Genomic DNA, 16,829 nt, shown 5'->3' with positions numbered 1-16,829 from the left:
GAAGAGGAAGGTTCATATGTATAATAAAATGTATAAGTGTAAAATGTATAATAAATACTCTAATTTTTGAAGTTTCTAATGTGATGTATATATGTATATAAAAGAAAGTGGTGTTAGTTACACTATTTATAACTGAAGAACTACTTTTTATCCCGTTCCGGCTGGGGTCTTGGGATTAAAACGTGGACCTGAGTAATCCTGGGATGTGCTTGCACAATATGGGTTTCAAATTGAAGATGCTTATGAATACTTTTATACGGGGTATTTTTGGTACTCCTGGGTGACTAGGGTCTAGAGATATGGGTGAAAACGTGTTTACAGAATATGGATAAAAAAAAGAAGTCTGTTGATGAGTGCTTTAGTACAGGGTAATTTTCATACCTATTTGTGATTAGGGTTTCGAGATATAGGCCAAAACGTGGATCCAGATACCCCTAGAAATGTGTGTGTAATATGGATATCAAATGAAAGCTACTGCTGAGACCTTTGAAGTTATTTCCATTGTGATATTCGATTTAGTCGCATCAACCTGGCAAAACTGATAAATATGAATGTGAAGCCGAAATAAAGACATGAATTAATAATACCTACATACCTATTTACATTCGTCCTATTCGTTTTGCCTGAAATTTGGTATATAAATTTGCCTATATTAGTATTTACGATCCTTACGACTGGGACTGGGATTAGGACTAGGACTGGGACTGAGACTAGGAGTGGGACTGGGACTCGGTATGGGACCGGAACAAAATACATACCACCCTCTGGGACTGGAAATAAGAGGGAAGGAGGCTGAGAAAGAGATAGAGTGAGACGAAGATAGATATAGGTGAAGCGAAAGAGACGCAGGGAGGTGAGAATAGAAGGATTAAGAAGAATTGAAGAGGGGGGAGGGCGGAGTTAGACAGAAAGAGCTTATTAGAATGTGTGGAGATAGACAAAATTTGGGGCAGAACAATGTTTGGCGGGTCTGCTAGTAACTGAATAAAAATTGAAATTTTATTGTTATTCCATATTTTTTAAATAATGAATAATAACTCAACTTTTTATTTAAAATTTACAAAAATAAGAATAGCTGTTTATTATCAATCAGAATGCTTTGAATAACGATAAAATGTTATTCATTATTCAAGAAATGCTTGAATAACAAATAACTTGTTATTCATCAATCAGAAAATTTAAAATGATGAATAATCTTTTCTTTTGATTTGGTTTATTTCAAAATTAATCAACCCTGCTCAATACTAATAAATTATCATCTAAAACTAAACGTGCTCGTCGACCCAGAGGAAATCCTTGAATTCATTTGGCACTCACCGGGCTATTGAAACGGAATTTTCCCAGTTAAAGCTTATTTTGACACGAAACCCTTACTCCCCGCTATAAAACATAAGTAGGGAGTGACAGCTGTGATCACTACTCCGAGTCCGATCAAAAAGTTAGGTTGGAACTATACTAACATACTATTAAAGGTTTGTTAGTTTATGGTGTTTTCTTTTCTACACGAATGTGTCGCCTTCACGCCAACCCTTCAAAAAGTTGTGTTCTGTTGTAAAATCGGCTTAGCCTCAATATAGGGCATCATTATCTTTTCTCACAACCTACCACCTACCCCTAAAAATGGCCAAACATGCCACATTACTTGCCCTCGCTGCCATTGACGATGCATAAAACAGCCCTGTTCAATTAGCTGATGAATCAAACGAAGCTGAAGCGAATGCTATATATGTATATACGTATGTGTCGCATCATGCCTCACTCAAAAGCTATATGCGATCACAGTTGACAACGAACAACCACACAACTGCATTTTTTTATAAAAATTGTTACATTGTTTGTTCTTTTCAAGTCATGCAGGGAGGCACTGAACATTTTAAGTGGCTACAATTTCAGAGGGCGAAGTGAGAATCTTAAAAATGTTTGCCGCTGAAAGTGGCGACATTTTCGTGTAGAAAAGAAATCACCATTAGTTTTGCGCAGCTCCATGCTAGAATATACACATTTTTGTTGTTGTTCTTACTTGAAACTGTTTTAAGTTAGTGAATGTTTTATAAGTAGTTCACCTGTCAATAACTATTACATATTTTGAAAAAACCATTGCTTTAAATTTATTAGCGTGAAAAATACAGCCAATTATATATTTGCATTGAACACTGTAAGTCCTATACATGGTGCAAATTTTTTTGGTTGGTACATTGGGAGTTAAAATTCACACACGAATACATACATGTATGCATATTTTTATGCCAATTGGGGGCGTGTTAGTTGATGCTGAAGCAGACAAGAACAACGCACAAGAAGTTCTTAATTTTAAAGCTTCTACTTTCATATGTAATGGAAAGGAAGTGAGTGTGCAGAGATGTAGATTGACGTGTTGTTGGTGAGCTTTCGAAACCGCATAAGGCTCGTTTGGAAAATCGCGTAGTTTATATTTTTGTGTTTTTCCGTCGTGCGTTAGGACAGTCATATATGAACTCAATCATTTTAAAACACTAACTCAACTTCTGTGCCAATGATTAATCTCACTTACGCGGTATTGCAAAAGTTGGATAGGGGGTTTTATACTTTCACCAACGATATGTAATATATGTATAATAGTATGTACAAGCATAAATGTATAATATGGTAAAACGAATGTAGCTTTCCGGTATACATATGTACATGACTATCGTTGGATTATGCATTTGTATACATATATACCTACACACATAGTTACGTGGAATGCTTTTTTTGAAAAACTTATGCTAGGAGTACTTAGTTCGTGCAGATGATAATGAAGCATTGAAATTCGAAACAAAATTAAATTAATTTCGTGCCTCACAATGTTTTCGCTATTCAGACGTGTATCTAAATAAAATAAATAATATACTGTATTGCATCTTGTTTAGACGATGAAGTAAAGTTATTCCAGCACAACCTTCGCATAACTCCCTTCAACTGTCTCCGTGTCTTTGTTTTACTGTAGAACTAGGTATTATTAATATCCAAGTCTTACCGCTTTTGTTGAAATTTGATTCATTGTCAAATTAGTGCAATGAATTTTATGAGGCACATCCTTCGCATATTCCTTTCGCTTTACTGGCTGAAAAGAAAAAAGTTAATAAAAGACGAAGGATGGCGGACGGTTCATAAAGCAAGAACAAACAATACAGTTTCTTTTATTTGTCAGTTCTCTCATTAGCCTTAACAACTCGGTTTGCTATAAACATGCATCATTAATGTGAAACTTTAGTTTCTTTATAACAATTTTTTTCTTTGTAGTTTAAATGTAAGAGTAAATACATTTAAATGTATATATGTACGTAAATAAATAAAAGTGTATGTTAACAGGAACTTAAAAAAGCAATAAATTCGATTGTTTTATTTAGTGAGCATGTCGTAATTGGATAGCGAATTCTGAACTCTTTTCATACAAATTGCCATATTTATTTTAGAAAAATTTTTCGAGTGGTCTACTTTAAATTGCTTTGAATATAATTTGGCTTGAAATTCATATTACACCGGTTTTCGTGAAAATGACAGCGCAGAACTTATTCCCAACTGTATTTCGCCCAGGAAAGGGTGCTCGAATATTTCCCATTGTATGACTTTCCATAATGTTAGTTCCAATAACTTGGCTGCGATCTTTGAGGATTTTTTCGGATCCATTTTTATACTCAGCGAGATTTGCACACAGAGTATATTAACTTTGATTGGATAATGGTTTGTTATACAGGTATAAACGAATCGAGATATATATAGACTTCCATATATCAAAATCATGTGTATCGAAAAAAAATTTGATTGAGCAATGTCCGTCCGTTCGTCCGTCCATCCGTTAACACGATAACTTGAGTAAATATTGAGATATCTTCCCCAAATTTGGTACAAGAGCTTATCTGGACCCAGAATAGATTGGTATTGAAAATGAGCGAAATCGGATGATAACCACGCCCACTCTTTATATATATAACATTTTGAAAAACACAAAAAAACTGATAATTCAGTAAATAGTATACCTAAAATGTTGAAATTTGACATGTGGACTGATATTGAGACTTGATAAAAATTTGAAATTTTTTTTTTTAAATGGGGCGTCGCACCGTCCACTTGTTACAAATATTATTAATCATAAATCAAAAATCGTTAAACCTATGGAAACAAAATTCGGCAGACAGGTTACCTTTACCATAAAGAAAGCTCCGAAGAAAAATTAACGAAATCGGTTAAGGACCACGCCCACTTTTATATAAAAGATTTTTAAAAGGGTCGCGGACGAATAAAATAAGCTATATCTTTGCAAAAAAGAGCTTTGTGTCAAGGGTATTTCATTTCCCAAGTGGACTTATAACAGCAAAGAAGAAAAACTTCAAATTTAAAAAAATGGGCGTGGCACCGCCCCTTTTATGACTAGGCAATTTTCTATGTTTCGGGAGCCATAACTCGAAGAAAAATTAACGGATCGCAATAAAATTGGGTACACAAATTTTCCCTAAAGCAGGAAATATTTCTAGAAAAAATGGACGAGATCGGTTAAAGACCACGCCTACTTTTACATAAAAGATTTTTAAAAGGGTCGTAGACGAAAATAATAAGTTATATCTTAGCGAAAAGAGCTTTGTATCAATAGAATATTACTTTCTAAATAGATTTCTAGAATAAGAAGCTATAACTTAGCAAAAAAAGTTTTGAATCAATTATATTTCACTTATCAAGTTTTATTGTAAGAGGAAATGGGCAGACATTTTTTTTAAACGGGCGTTGCCACGTGTTATGTAGAAAAGTAATTTATCTGAAATGAAATGTACAATTGAAGCTCACCCTGAGTATATAATGTTCGGTTACACCCGAACTTAGACACCTTTACTTGTTGTTATTGATACTGCGAATATGGATAGTTCTTATAATGATACTAATACACTCTTTGAAGCTTTTTCAAGGCCCTTCTGCCTTGAAATTGACACATTGAACTAACCTTGATGTTTTTTCCCCTTCCTACGTTAAGATATGTAGTTTATTTCTGGCTACGCTTTCAACCCACATAATCAACGTTTCCTCAGGGATCTTCATTGACATCGGGAAGATAGGTCCAATTACGCCTATTCACATATATGGTAACAAAAATGACGTCATATATTACCTCAACTTACTACCTTTTAAATACATTCGAGAAAATTGCGAACGACAGGGCACTGTTTTCAGTTACTGAATTAAACCAAACCAAAATGGCTTTGTTCGGGCCGTGAAAATCTCTAGTTCAGAACTGGTGCGCGTCTAGTGCGTTAAAAACCACTACTAAATCGCCCGCTATCACATTTACTTAAAATTCATTACCTGCTTCTACCTGGTGAATTAAACATGGCGATGTCCTAGGCGGTGGAAATTGTCTCCGTTGTATGCCTTTTCTAAGGTTCCCAACTATATATATATATTTCCACTTTAGAATTGCCACTATTTCTTTAGTACCGAATTAGTGTAAATATTTACAATTTAGATCTAGTTCTTTTGTTGGTACTATATCGATTGTCCCGAACCGGACAGAATTCCTTACCAGTGGGAATATCAATGGGTGAGGCTTTAAAGTGTAGGTAAATAAAGCATATTCATAGTCGAAGCTTTTTAAAGCTAGTGCAGTGATACCATATTGCGGGAAAATCCCCTTTTTGGGGAATATTTCACTGTTTTTCAATAAGTCTGACCCTAGTCCACTTCCCGCGAGGAAAATTTTCCCAAATAACAAGCTAGCCAAGTAGCAAATTTCAAACAAATCGCATCATAAATACAATTTATTACAATAGTTCCGAACCCCTGCCAACTTTCAAGCAAACCGGACCATAAATTGGATTTTTTGGAAAAGGTCTATCCGTGGTTTCAAGGATAAACATGGTAAATTAGATATCACTGTGCCAAATTTTAAGCAAATGGCACCACAAGTTATTGTTTCAGAATATGACAGCCCCTGGTCTACTGGAGAATATTGCGATCCACTTTCTGCAAAGAAAAGTATTCAAAATATTAACCTGGCCGAAGACCTATTCATGTATCTACAAATTTCTCGCAAATCGCACCTTAAACTAATTTTTTATGATAGATCGATCCCTGTGCACTTTTCGGAAGGAAATCTCTCAAATATTAACTTGGTCAAAGGGTACCCCTAATCCAAATTTGAAGCAAACCGAACCACACATTTTTAATTTTAATAGCTCATAGCGCTTTCTTTTCTGAAACAAATTGTTGCCTATATAAATGGTAAAAAGAACATGAATGGCTGCACATATGATCAACTGGTCCTCACAAGCGCGATGTCAATAATAATAAAAGTTCATTAGGAACTACCTATTGTCTTCATTTCAATTTTCTGCGCTAAAAATATGTGAGGTTATAAAAATTAATTGCTCCGAGCCCCTGGCTTGGCAGGATTACACTGCCAAATCGTCATTTTATGCAGGGTAAAAGTGCAACGCTTTTGCGTTGCGAGCAGGTAACAATTTTCACAAAAGGCTCTGCCTGGTTTTTAGAATAGAACAAACGATATTTGCAACCCTTGCACAGCTCACAAAATGCGTAACACTTTTGCCAGAAAAGAAAACGCTATCAGTTCCTGGTCCACTTACCGGAATTAGTTTCGAAGTTCACGAGTTACTCCGAAAAAATGTGATACGTAGGATTTTGATTTCATGGAAAGTCAAAGCCCTATAATTTTAAAATAATTGTATCATGCCTATTAAAATAAATAAATAAAAGACCTTTTGATTCTATCCCGACTGCCGCTTAATATACATTAGTTGATCAACTTTAAGTAGGGGTGGAAAAGGTTGAAAAAAAAGTGGGACACCTAGTAATGAGAGAGTAAGTGGGGATTGATAGCGAGAGGTGAGAGGCGTCATATCGGTAGATTAGCTTTCGAGTAAAACGTAGCTGATCTTTCTAGCACTTTTTTTTTTTTTATTAAGGATTCCGTATTTCATTAAAGTTTACTTAATATCCACATATGTTAAATTTTCCAAAGTAGACAACTACAATCCATACAAATACGTCCCGCCCTTTCATCACACTTTACTGTTTGTTTGCTTCAAGAGGCAAAGATACCGATGGCGGCGCGTGTTGACGACGAATGGTGTTCATTTGGCCCGACATAAAGTTTTTTTGGTTCATCCGCAATGCATCGGTGTATAGTTTGGTCTGTGGAATAGATGTTCAGGGACACCATAGCAAGTGCATTCGACTAGGACAAATGCAGTTGCTGCTCGTTTATTTTTTCGCTATGTGCTTCGCTTTGTCGCGGTGTGTCAGTCTGTGAACATGTTGTGTAATTTTTTTCAAAAGGTACCATTGGTTACCTCTAAAAGTATAAAAGCGGAAGGAAGAGGGGTTCAACTGAAAATGCGAATGACTGAACAGACGTAGCAAATACGTGCGTTCGACTTGTGTTTGGGCTCTTCGCTTGCCGTACGCAAATACAGCCATGATTTATGATCTGAAACAATATTGAGCGTACGAAAATTTATGGAGTGCGCCTCGTTTTGCAAATAAAAGGAAAAATTTTGTCAGCTGTGAGAGATTTTTTTTATACCTTTTCTGCATTTGGAATATTTTTGCATAACTTTCACACAATTTAGTTTATGCAATCCATGCACATGTTTGTATGCAAATGAGTCTGGATCGATCATCATACGGGTTAAATTGTTTTAAAAGACCCCCCTAATTCTGAAGCTTTTTCTTACAGTTTGCTCAAGGCTGCAAACCTACTAAAAATCGAAGTGGCTCCAACCATTTAAGCGAGACCTTTACCGGCTCTGAACTGGTTAGTCTGTATCCGAGTTTTGTTGCTATTAAAAAATTGGCCGAAAATATTGCCGTAAGTTTAATACATAAGTAGATACATAAATATCTCTTTGTTGTTGTTGTTGTTTTTGTTGTAGCGATAAGTTTGCTTCCCGAAGGCTTTGGGAGTCTTATCGATGTGATGGTCCTTTGCCGGATACAGATCCGGTACGCTCCGGTACCACAGCACCATTAAGATGCTAGCCCGATCATCTCGGGAACGATTTATGTGGCCACATTAAACCTTCAGGCCATCCCCTCCCTCCCCAACCATTCCATGAGAAGCTTAGGGTCGCCGAGCCTCGTCTGTTAGTGAAAGAGGATTCGCCGCGGATAGGTGAGGTTGACAAGGGTTGCGCTACACAGCCCATTGAATGTGGTATTTTAGTCGACTCTTACGACAGGCATACCTACCGCGGGTATATTCTGACTCCGTCACCCGGTGGGGCAAAGTAGTAGTTTTTTATACTCAGCTGAGCAGAGCTCACAGGGTATATTAATTTTGTTCGCATAACGGAAATTCATTTAGCCATGCCCGTCCATCCGTCCGTAAACACGATAACTTTATTAAATTTTGAGGTATCTTAATGAAATTTGGTATGTAAGTTTCTGGACGCTCATCTCAGATCTCTATTTAAAATTAACGAAATTGAACTATAACCACGCCCACTTTTTCGATATCGAAAATTCCGAAAAACCGAAAAAGTGCGATAATTCATTACCAAAGACGGTTAAAGCGATGGAACTTGGTAGGTGGGTTGATCTTATGACGCAGAATAGAAAACTAGTAAAATTTTGGACAATGGGCGTGGTACCGCCCACTTTTAAAAGAAGGTAATTTAAAAGGTTTTCAAGCTGTAATTTGGCAGTCGTTGAAGATAATATGATGAAATTTGGCAGGAAAGTTACTTCTATGACTATATGTGTTTTGCAAAAAAATTAGCGGAATCGGATAACGAACACGCTCACTTTTTTTTTATTTTTAAGTCAAATTTTAACAAAAAATTTAATATCTTTACAGTATATACCTAAGTCAATTATGTCAACATTCAAATCCAGTAATGATATGGTGCAGAAAAATACAAAAATAAAATAAAATTTCAAAATGGGCGTGGCTCTGCCCCTTTCATTTAATTCGTCTATAATACTTTTAATGCCATAAATCGAACAAAAATTTACCAATCCTTGTGAAATTTGGGAGGAGCATAGACTCTATGACTGTAATTGTTTCCTGTGAAAATTGGCGAAATCGTTTGAAGCCACGCCCAGTTTTTATACACAGTCGACCGTCTGTCCTTCCGCTCGGTCACTAACATGATAACTTGAGCAAAAATCGGTACCCGATAGATGTTGACCTAGGTCACCCTGGTCCACATTTTGGTCGATATCTCGGAAACGCCTTCACATATACAACTAAGGGCCACTCCCTTTTAAAACCCTCATTAGTACCTTTAATTTGATACCCATATCGTACAAACACATTATAGAGTCACCCCTGGTGCACCGTTATGGCGATATCTCAAAAAGGCTTCCACCTATAGAACTCAGGTCCACTCCCTTTTAAGTAATCAGTAACACCTTTCATTTGATACCCATATTGTAAAAAGCAACCTAGAGTCACCCCTGCTCCACCTTTATGGCGATATCCCGAAAAGGCGTCCACCTGTAGAACTAAAGAGCACTCCCTTTTACAATACTCATTACCACCTTTCATTTGATACCCATACCGTACAAACACATTCTAGAGTCACCCCTGGTGCACCTTTATGGCGATATCTCGAAAAGGCGTCCACCTATAGAACTAAGGTCCACTCCCTTTTAAATAATCAGTAACACCTTTCATTTGATGCCCATATTGTACAAACGCAACCTAGAGTCACACCTGGCCCACCTTTATGGCGATATCTCGAAAAGGCGTCCGCCTATAGAACTAAGGCCCACTATATTTTAAAATATTCATTAACACCTTTCACTTGATTCCCATATCGTACAAACACATTCTAAAGTCACCCCTGCTCACCTTTATGGCGATATCTCGAAAAGGCGTCCACCTATAGAACTAAGGTAACTCCCTTTTAAAATACTCATTAGCACCTTTCATTTGATTCCCATATCGTACAAACACATTATAGAGCCACCCCTGGTCCACCTTTATGGCTATATCTCGAAAAGGCGTCCACCTATAGAACTAAAGATCACTCCCTTTTACAGTACTCATTACCACCTTTCATTTGATACCCATACCATACAAACACATTCTAGAGTCACCCCTGGTGCACCTTTATGGCGATATCTCGAAAAGGCGTCCACCTATAGAACTAAGGCCCACTCCCTTTTAAAATACTCATTAGCACCTTTCATTTGATACCCATATTGTACAAACACATTCTAGAGTCACCCCTGGTCGACCTTTATGGCGATATCTCGAAAAGGTGTCCACCTATAGAACTAAGGGCCACTCCCTTTTAAAACCCTCATTAATACCTTTAATTTGATACCCATATCGTACAAACACATTATAGAGTCACCCTGGTCCACCTTTATGGCGATATCTCGAAAAGGCGTCCGCCTATAGAACTAAGGCCCACTCCCTTTTAAAATACTCATTAACACCTTTCATTTGATTCCGGTATCGTACAAACACATTCTAGAGTCACCCCTGGTCCACCTTTATGGCGACATTTCGAAAATACGTACAGCTATAGAACTAAGGCCCACTCCCTGTTAAAATACTCATTAACACCTTTCATATGACACCCATATCGAACAAACACATTCTAGAGTTACCCCTGGTGCACTTTATGGCGATATCTCGAAAAGGCGTCCACCTATAGAACTAAGGCCCACTCCCTTTTAAATAATCAATAACACCTTTCATTTGATACCCGTATCGTACAAATGCATTCTAGAGTCACCCCTGGTCCACCTTTATGGCGATATCTCAAAAAGGCTTCCACCTATAGAACTAAGGTCCACTCCCTTTTAAGTAATCAGTAACACCTTTCATTTGATACCCGTATCGTACAAATGCATTCTAGAGTCACCCCTGGTCGACCTTTATGGCGATATCTCGAAAAGGTGTCCACCTATAGAACTAAGGGCCACTCCCTTTTAAAACCCTCATTAATACCTTTAATTTGATACCCATATCGTACAAACACATTATAGAGTCACCCTGGTCCACCTTTATGGCGATATCTCGAAAAGGCGTCCGCCTATAGAACTAAGGCCCACTCCCTTTTAAAATACTCATTAACACCTTTCATTTGATTCCGGTATCGTACAAACACATTCTAGAGTCACCCCTGGTCCACCTTTATGGCGACATTTCGAAAAGACGTACAGCTATAGAACTAAGGCCCACTCCCTGTTAAAATACTCATTAACACCTTTCATATGACACCCATATCGAACAAACACATTCTAGAGTTACCCCTGGTGCACTTTATGGCGATATCTCGAAAAGGCGTCCACCTATAGAACTAAGGCCCACTCCCTTTTAAATAATCAATAACACCTTTCATTTGATACCCGTATCGTACAAATGCATTCTAGAGTCACCCCTGGTCGACCTTTATGGCGATATCTCGAAAAGGTGTCCACCTATAGAACTAAGGGCCACTCCCTTTTAAAACCCTCATTAATACCTTTAATTTGATACCCATATCGTACAAACACATTATAGTGTCACCCTGGTCCACCTTTATGGCGATATCTCGAAAAGGCGTCCGCCTATAGAACTAAGGCCCACTCCCTTTTAAAATACTCATTAACACCTTTCATTTGATTCCGGTATCGTACAAACACATTCTAGAGTCACCCCTGGTCCACCTTTATGGCAACATTTCGAAAAGACGTACAGCTATAGAACTAAGGCCCACTCCCTGTTAAAATACTCATTAACAGCTTTCATATGACACCCATATCGAACAAACACATTCTAGAGTTACCCCTGGTGCACTTTATGGCGATATCTCGAAAAGGCGTCCGCCTATAGAACTAAGGCCCACTATATTTTAAAATATTCATTAACATCTTTCATTTGATTCCCATATCGTACAAACACATTCAAAAGTCACCCCTGCTCACCTTTATGGCGATATCTCGAAAAGGCTTCCACCTATAGAACTAAGGTCCACTCCCTTTTAAGTAATCAGTAACACCTTTCAATTGATACCCATAATGTAAAAAGCAACCTAGAGTCACCCCTGCTCCACCTTTATGGCGATATCCCGAAAAGGCGTCCACCTGTAGAACTAAAGAGCACTCCCTTTTACAATACTCATTACCACCTTTCATTTGATACCCATACCGTACAAACACATTCTAGACTCACCCCTGGTGCACCGTTATGGCGATATCTCAAAAAGGCTTCCACCTATAGAACTATGGTCCACTCCTTTTAAATAATCAGTAACACCTTTCATTAGATACCCATATTGTAAAAACGCAACCTAGAGTCACCCCTGCTCCACCTTTATGGCGATATCCCGAAAAGGCGTCCACCTGTAGAACTAAAGAGCACTCCCTTTTACAGTACTCATTACCACCTTTCATTCGATACCCATACCATACAAACACATTCTAGAGTCACCCCTCGTGCACCTTTATGGAGATATCTCGAAAAGACGTCCACCTATAGAACTAAAGTCACTCCATTTTAAAAACACATTAGCACCTTTCATTGATACCATTATCGTACAAAGAAATTATGGAGTCACCCCTGGTCCACCTTTATGGCGATATCCCGAAAAGGCGTCCACCTATAGAACTAAGGCCCACTATCTTTTAAAACACTCATTAACACCTTTCATTGAAACCCGTATCGTACAAAGAAATTATGGAGTCACCCCTGGTCCACCTTTATGGCGATATCTCGAAAAGGCGTCCACCTATAGAACTAAGGATCACTCCCTTTTAAAATACTCATTAGCACCTTTCATTTGATACCCATATTGTACAAACACATTCTAGAGTCACCCCTGGTCACCTTTATGGCGATATCTCGAAAAGGCGTCCACCTAGAGGACTAAGGTCACTCCCTTTTAAAATACTCATTAGCACCTTTCATTTGATACCCATGAAGTACAAACACATTCTAGAGCCACCCCTGGTCCACCTTTATGGCGATATCTCGAAAAGGCGTCCGCCTATAGAACTAAAGCCCACTATCTTTTAAAATGCTCATTAACACCTATCACTTGATACCCATATCGTACAAACAAATTCTAGAGTCACCCCTGGTCCACTTTTATGGCGATATCTCGAAACGGCGTCCACCAAGAGAACTAAGGGCCACTCCCTTTTAAAATACTCATTAACACCTTTCATTTGATTCCATATCGTACAAACACATTCTAAAGTCACCCCTGGTCACCTTTATGGCGATATCTCGAAAAGGCGTCCACCTAGAGAACTAAGGTCACTCCCTTTTAAAATACTCTTTAGCACCTTTCATTTGATACCCATGTAGTACAAACACATTCTAGAGCCACCCCTGGTCCACCTTTATGGCGATATCTCGAAAAGACGTCTACCTATAGAACTAAGGATCACTCCCTTTTAAAATACTCATTAACACCTTTCATTTGATTCCGGTATCGTACAAACGCATTCTAGAGTCACCCCTGGCCACCTTTATGGCGATATCTCGAAAAGGCGTCCGCCTATAGAACTAAAGCCCACTATCTTTTAAAATACTCATTAACACCTATCACTTGATACCCATATCGTACAAACAAATTCTAGAGTCACCCCTGGTCCACCTTTATGGCGATATCTCGAAACGGCGTCCACCAAGAGAACTAAGGGCCACTCCCTTTTAAAATACTCATTAACACCTTTCATTTGATTCCATATCGTACAAACACATTCTAAAGTCACCCCTGGTCACCTTTATGGCGATATCTCGAAAAGGCGTCCACCTAGAGAACTAAGGTCACTCCCTTTTAAAATACTCATTAGCACCTTTCATTTGATACCCATGTAGTACAAATACATTCTAGAGTCACCCCTGGTGCACCTTTATGGCGTCCACCTATAGAACTAAGGCCCACTCCCTTTTAAAACACTCATTAGCACTTTTCATTTGATACCCATATCTTACAAACAAATTCTAGAGTCACCCCTGGTCCACCTTTATGGCGATATCTCGAAACGGCGTCCACCAAGAGAACTAAGGGCCACCCCCTTTTAAAATACTCATTAACACCTTTCATTTGATTCCGGTATCGTACAAACACATTCTAGAGTCACCCCTGGTCCACCTTTATGGCGATATCTCGAAAAGGCGTCCGCCTATAGAACTAAAGCCCACTATCTTTTAAAATACTCATTAACACCTATCACTTGATACCCATATCGTACAAACAAATTCTAGAGTCACCCCTGGTCCACCTTTATGGTGATATCTCGAAAAGGCGTCCACCTATAGAACTAAGGGCCACTCCCTTTTAAAATACTCATTAACACCTTTCATTTGATTCCGGTATCGTACAAACACATTCTAGAGTCACCCCTGGCCACCTTTATGGCGATATCTCGAAAAGGCGTCCACCTATAGAACTAAGGCCCACTATCTTTTAAAATACTCATTAACACCTTTCGTTTATACCAATATCGTCCAAACAAATTCTAGAGTCACCCCTGGTCCACCTTTATGGCGATATCTCGAAAAGGCGTCCGCCTATAGAACTAAAGCCCACTATCTTTTAAAATACTCATTAACACCTATCACTTTTTACCCATATCGTACAAACAAATTCTAGAGTCACCCCTGGTCCACCTTTATGGTGATATCTCGGAAAGGCGTCCACCTATAGAACTAAGGCCCACTCCCTGTTAAAATACTCATTAACACCTTTCATATGACACCCATATCGAACAAACACATTCTAGAGTTACCCCTGGTGCACTTTATGGCGATATCTCGAAAAGACGTCCACCTATAGAACTAAGGCCCACTCCCTTTTAAATAATCAATAACACCTTTCATTTGATACCCGTATCGTACAAATGCATTCTAGAGTCACCCCTGGTCCACCTTTATGGCGATATCTCGAAAAGGCGCCCACCCATAGAACTAAAGATCACTCCATTTTAAAATACCCATTACCACCTTTCATTTGATACCCACATCGTACAAAAAATTCTAGAGTCACCCCTGGTCCACCTTTATGGTGATATCTCGAAAAGGCGTCCACCTATAGAACTAAGGTCACTCCCTTTTAAAATACTCATTAGCACCTTTCATTTAATACCCATATAGTACAAACACATTCTAGAGTCACCCCTGGCCCACCTTTATGACGATATCTCGAAAAGGCGTCCACCTATAGAACTAAGGATCACTCCCTTTTAAAATAATCATTACCACCTTTCATTTGATACCCATATAGTACAAACGCATTCTAGAGTCACCCCAGGTCCACCTTTATGGCGATATCTCGAAAAGGCGTCCACCTATAGAACTAAGGCCCACTAAATTTTAAAATACTCATTAACACCTTTCATTGATACCCATATCGTACAAACAAATTCTAGAGTCACCCCTGGTCCACCTTTATGGCGATATCTCGAAAAAGTGTCCGCATATAGAACTAAGGCCCATTACCTTTTAAAATACTCATTACACCTTTCATTTGATTCCCATATCGCACAAACACATTCTAGAGTTCCCCCTGGTCCACTTTTATGGCGATATTTCGAAAAGGCGTCCTCCTATAGAACTAAGGTCCACTCCCTTTTAAAATACTCTTTAATACCTTCCATTTGATACCCATGTCATAAACGCACATTCCAGGGTTACCCTAGGTTCATTTTCCTACATGGTGATTTTCTCTTATTCAGCTCTCAGCTGAGTATGTAATGTTCGGTTACACCCGAACTTAGCCTTCCTTACTTGTTATTTTGATTTTTTGCGTGCACATTCTTTCCTCATTATTTTAAGCGCGCGTCCGACACTTCTTTACCGTACGACCATCGAAATCAAACTAAAAGAGCTGTCGTTGATTTTCACGAAGTAGCCATTGTGCTATCGCTTATCGTATACATATATGGTCGCTTACAAGCCAACCTAATAAAACCGCACTGCGTTTTTTTAGCGCACGCAAACAACCGGCATTTTTTGACCTAACCCAAAAAAGCATGCGTTGCGACAATGGAAAGCATGTGTGCAAACGTCAAATCTAAATGTCACGAAGAACAAAAATTGGAAATCGAGTTCGGTTTTCACGCAGCAAATTCAATTTGGGTTGCTCTCATACAAGTTGTATGTGCATGAGACATTTTTGACAGAAAATGACTTGCGTGCGTTTATATTAGGTTGGCTTGTTAGCAGGTGCTAAGCTCACGCCCACCCCGGATCATAAAGTTAAAGTTAAAGTGAATGTTAAAGTTAAAGCGAAAGTTAAAGTTAAAAATAAAGTTAAAGTTAAACTTAAAGTGAAAGTTAAAGTTAAAGCTAAAGCTAAAATTAAAGTTAAAGTTAAGGTTAAAGTTAAAGTTAAATTTAAAGTTAAAGTTAAAGTTAAATTTAAAGATAATGCTGATTTTTGATAGCCTTGTAAGTACTTATTATTGTAAAAAATTTAATGAGCTGATAGGCCTTAGTTAAATAAAACACAATATTTAAAGTTGTGTTTTAGTTTTACTTCGTCGATATTTCAGACTGAAATCATCTTCAGGAACATATGACTATGTTTGATCGTTAAATGTAAATTTAAGTTAAAGTTAAAGTTAAAGTTAAAATTAAAGTTAAAATTTAAGGTAAAATTAAAGTTAAAGTTAAAGTTAAAGTGAAAGTTAAACTTAAAGTGAATGTTAAAGTTAAAGTTAAAGTGAATGTTAAAGCTAAAGTTAAATTTAAAGTTAAAGTTAAAGTTAAAGTTAAAATTAAAGTTAAAGTTAAAGATTTTTGTTGTTATATCGGCCTACTGATTTTAAGATCGCGGGTTCGAATCGAGCTCAAGGCCTAACAATAATTTTTTTATCATTATTATTGTTATGATAAATTTTTTCTTAATTGA

This window comes from Eurosta solidaginis, chromosome 1, assembly GCF_040869045.1.
Source record: "Eurosta solidaginis isolate ZX-2024a chromosome 1, ASM4086904v1, whole genome shotgun sequence".
NCBI classification, from domain to species: Eukaryota; Metazoa; Arthropoda; class Insecta; order Diptera; family Tephritidae; genus Eurosta; species Eurosta solidaginis.
The sequence above is the reverse complement of the archived record's forward strand: the minus strand, read 5'-3'. Positions refer to the sequence as shown.